Source organism: Larus michahellis, chromosome 10 (genome assembly GCF_964199755.1).
Source record: "Larus michahellis chromosome 10, bLarMic1.1, whole genome shotgun sequence".
NCBI lineage: Eukaryota > Metazoa > Chordata > Aves > Charadriiformes > Laridae > Larus > Larus michahellis.
Genome location: NC_133905.1, coordinates 332,867 through 338,024, shown reverse-complemented (window position 1 = coordinate 338,024; position 5,158 = coordinate 332,867).

The following is a 5,158-nucleotide window of genomic DNA, read 5'->3' as shown; positions in this document are numbered from 1 at the left end:
TAAACAAGTGATAGGACAAGACGAAATGCTTCAAGTTGCGTCAGGGGAGGTTTAGGTTGGATATTAGGAAAAATTTCTTTGCAGAAAGGGTTATTAAACTTCAGAACAGACTGCCCAGGGAAGTGGTGGAATCATCATCCCTGGAAGTATTTAAAAGATGGGTAGACATGGTGCTGAGGGACATGGTTTAGTGGAGGACTTGGCAGTGTTGGGTTAATGGTTGGACTTGATCTTAAAGGTCCCTTCCAACCTACACGATTCTATGGTTCTACAGTTCTAAACACCCAGCGGAAGCCCCTGTCACCTATTGTGATCTACATCGGCAGAAGTGAATCACAGAAGCAGTAAGGGGATCACACAAGGGGAGGGCACACAGGTGCAGGTCTCTGTCCTCACACCTCCAGAGGCGCCCAGCTGGCTGACCTTTGGGCTTTGAGCTGGCAGCTTTTAAAGAGGGAGGAAAAAGCCATGACGTACCCATGCCATCTCCCGCAGCCTGGAAGCCAGCTGGGAAGCTGCATCACCTTCACCTACAGGCACAGCTGCAAACAAGCACAGGACAGAGCAGCTCCCGTGACGCAGTTCAAGATACTTCTTCAGACCAGAGTGGCAGAGAGTGCAATCCAAAGAGGGGATTACTCCATGGCACTCATCTCTCTTCCACTCAGGAGCATGGTGCAAAGAGTTACCGAGTGCCTGTAGTGGCACTGTGCTGAGACAAAACAAACCACACGCAGAGCTGCCGGGATAAAGGACTCCCTGGAGCTCACACCAGCTCTAAAGTCAACCCCAACAAGCCCGCTGTCTTGGCAGCCGGCACCCCAAGCAGCTCAGGCTCTGAGGGACCAGCAAAGATGGCTTCATAAGGCAAAGCACCCTGGGGCACATCACTGACCCCGACCTGTTGCCTTTTTGCTCTTATCCATGTCTGTACATGTCTGTCACAGAAAGATTAAAAGGTAAATGCTCCTTCCTCCCCCTGACTTACGTGTGAGATTGCTCTCAGGCTGAAGGACAGGAATAGGCGAAGAAGTTGAGAAGCTGTTGACCTTGAGAGGATCTTAAGGAAAATTGCACATGAATAAGCTCTTGCCACATTGTCAATGTTTATTCCTTCAAGGAAAAGGACATTGAGAACTTACCTCCAGGGTGCCCCAAGGGCTCCAAACCAACATCCAGCCGAGACACTGGATAATCATTGCTACCACCCTCATCTAGAAGCAAGCACAAATGAGAAACATTTCCATTGTATGTTGGGATCCAGTGCTGCCTTAGTGAACTGCAGGGACACAAAGCGGGTCAGATAACGGTGTGGGAGCCAGACTTAGGTCAAGCTCGCCAAAGCTGCAGAGAGGCCTGGGGACCTCTTTTCTGGCACCTGGCAGCTCTCCAAACACTCTCTTCAGGCCATGTGCAACACCTCTCGAGGAGCGGATGAACCAACATATGGACCTCCCCACCCCCCTTGCTATGGGCTTTCTTACCGGGAGAGCTCTCATGCACACAGAGAAAACTCTCATTAAAGCACTGGAGGGAAAAAACATCATCCAGGCTTCCTGGGGAGAAGAGCCTGCTGGCTCGTGAAAGGCTGCACCAGTGCCGCCCGCTTACCTCCTCCCTGTGCTTGCAATGGAGCAGCCCAGACAACCCTGGCGTGCAGGGCCACCAGGAAGAAGACGACAAGGTGGATGTGTCGGATGAGGACCACAGTCCCGTGCGCTCGCACCATGCTGCTGCTGCTGCTGCAGTTGGGGCTGGGGGCTGAGCAATCGGTTCTTGTAGCCAGCGCAGCACCACAGGGCTCTCTGACCCCACAGACGTGTTGGTACCTCAAAGACCTGCTGTGACCTCAGGCCACGCTGAGGCTGTGTGGAAACAGTTCTTGGGGCACTCGCGGAGAGCCACCGGAGCACAGCTAGGGGAGCCATGCGCCCAGGGAGAGGAGCACATCCCATCGGGCAGCTCCGTCCAAGGGCTGGGACACAGCCCCACCTGGGGCTGGGCCCACAGCTCTGTCCTGTTTTCTGGGCACTGTCACAGGGGCAGTGAGGAGCTCACAGTCCCCCTGAACAACAGGAATCGACACAAGGGATTTTGGGGCCAATGAGAAGCAGGCAGCCCAACTGCCTAAGACTGAAGGAGCTCTCCCTTGTTGCAGCTGCCTTGGTGTGATGTGTCCAGCCTCAGCCTGTTCGTGCACCAGTTAGCACACAGGCAGCGGCCCGAGAATCACTTTTCTGGCCAGTTAACAAACATGGCACATTCCCTTGGCTTTTGCATGATTCTTCTGTTTGAGCAGGCTAAATCAATTGAAGGCGTTCACCAGGATGTATCGCTTTATGCGGAATTACTGGTTTCCTCTGGTGTTACCAACAGCTCATGAGGCCCAAGAGCGAGGGATTTCAGTCTCAAGAAAAGTGCAAAATCCCCTCCTTAATTGCTGTGGCTCTGCATGAGGGAGAGGGTTGGCAGCCCCTGGGGCAACAGCTGCCGGTCCTTCCAATTTAGCGGAAAGAGCAGTTTTGCACAGGAGGGTAGCAGACTGGCTGCCAAGGCCCATGGCCATGTGTTTTCCCCACCACCATCAGAAGGATGGATAGTGCCTCCCCAGCACAAAGCACAAGTCCGTAAGGGACAGGCAATATTTGGCCCCGCAGCACCTAACAATATTCCTGGACATCATGGTAACGGCAGAGCTTCAGATGGGGCAAGGTGGACCTAGGTCTCCTCCTCTCCCCTCTCCCTCAACACTGTTTTCTCCAGTCTCGCTGGCTGCTTGATGAACAGTAACAGCGTGGGGAGAATGTTTTCCAAATCCTGATCAGAAACATGCCAGTTTTTAGTCAGTTTCAACTGTTGCTTATTACATTCCTTGTGGTAAATTTGAAGAATGTGTGTTTCATCACATCTATATTCATGTCATTAGTGCAATTCTGTTGTTATCAATACAAAAATATTTGCCCTGCTCCCAGATGGCTGCAAAGGAGCAAGGGGAAGGTGTGGGGTGCCAGGATCTGAGAAAGGGGCTGCTGGCTGCTAGAGAAGCGGGAGCAGTGAACTGCACCCAGCGCTGGCCTGGCTGAGCCCGCGAATCCTGCAGGAAGCACAAGGGGATAAATGTGGGGCCTGAGGACACTGTCCCTGCCTACCACCCTGACCAGCCTTCCAGGAGCAACCTGCAAGAAAACCTGCTAAAAATCAGCACCTCTCCTCTTCCTCACCCCCACTGCTCCCTGGGGTCCCATCCCACCTCCATTCTTCTGGTCTCGCAGGGGGGCTGCAAGTGCTGTGTGGAGGCAGAGCCACAGGAGGGCACAGCACACGCTCCCTGGGAAGTGCAGGGAGCCCGAGGGACCGCTCCCTGCTCCAGCTGGTCCTCCCTCTTGATACAGCCCTTTTCCGCTTTTGAGCGCACAGGCAATGCCAAGGACGTTGATATTCAATCCTGACTTTTTATGGAACGGGTTTGGTTCTACAACCCCCTTTGTGACCCTGTCAGCGAGGCCAGCTGAGACCTCCCACCACTTTGTCAGTGACATCCCTGCTGGGAGACGGCACGGCCAGGAAGCAGAGAAGCCAAACAGGGGTAACAAGGCATGAGATGCGGGGCTACCTGTTGACACGAGGGCAACACAGGGACAGCCCTGCTGGGCTGAGGCTGGGCCAGCAGCTCAGCTGCACCAACAAAGCTCGCTTGAGTGCAGCACGGTGCGTCCTCCAGCTAAGGTGTGTCTACAAACCTGCCACTGGCCAGACCCTACAGTTGGCAGGACTCTGAGTTTTGGGACAATAATTGTCTAGACTGCAGGGGGAGAGAGGGACAGCGAGGGGCAAGGTAAGCTGGTGGTGTATCTATTCACCCTAAAGCTTCTCTGTGCACTAGGACCAAGTCCCAGGTTCTCATGCTTTGCACAGTTCAGAGCAATATTGCTATCAGCTTTTTGGAAATTGCATACAAAAATCTCAGTGAATCTGGAGACCTTCCATACCCCCATGACCTTCCCAGCCCACCGACCCAGCATGATCAGCAACCACAGGCGGGCAGGGTAAATCTTCTCTTTGTGAGACAAAGTTAGGTGACTTCCACTGCTGCCAGTGCCTTGGCATCAGGATGCAAGCAGACACCATCTTCTGGGATCTTTAAAGTCCAGCTTTGCAAAGCCATTAGGGACCAAGTGCAGCTCTCCCTCAACAACTCAGCTGTGTCCTAACACACTCCTCTCTTGAGATCACCTCAGGTCACTGAATTATTATCAAGTTCAATCACCTGCGACATAAAGGGGATGAAGGTACATTTGACTTCAAAGCTGTTTCCTAAAATCAAAGCTCTGCTAGTGGTGGTACCTAGAGAGCCCAAAGGTTATTTACTAGAAGCTAGAATTATTTGAGAAGTCTGGTCCAATCCATTCATCTTAAAATATGCGCTTTGGATCAGACACTGCAACCTCTATGGGGTATGCAAAGCTTGAATTCGAGCTCTGTTTCCTTCTGCTGACACCAGAAAAATGGTGACGCCAAACATAGTATCATCTCGTCTCCTGCCCAAGATCAAAATTCAGTACTACGACTCATTCCCAAACCTTGGAACTGTTAACTCCAATGAGGACTGCAGGATTGCTCCGATGACTCCATGCGATCTGGCAGCCTGTCCAGCAGGCAGCGAGCACTAACAGCCCACTGTCCACCACTTGAGAGTGTGAACCTTTCTCAAGCTACAGCTGTGGCTTAAGCTGTGTCCAGTTCTGGGCTCCCCGGCTCAAGAAGGACAGGGAACTGCTGGAGAGGGTGCAGCAGAGAGCTAACAAGATGATGAGGGGACTCGAACACCTCTCTTATGAAGAAAGGCTGAGGGATTTGTGTCTCTTCAGTCTGGAAAAAAGACGGCTGAGGGGGGATCTTATCAACACTTACAAATACCGAAAGGGTGGGTGTCAGGAGGATGGGGCCAGGCTCTTTTCAGTGGCGCCCCGTGACAGGACAAGAGGTAACGGGCAACATGAGGAGGAACTTCTTTACTTTTGAGGGTGGCAGAGCCCTGGCACAGGCTGCCCAGAGAGGTGGTGGAGTCTCCGACTCTGGAGACGTTCAAACCCGCCTGGACACGTTCCTGTGCAACCTGCTCTGGGTGACCCTGCTCTGGCAGGGGGTTGGACTAGAT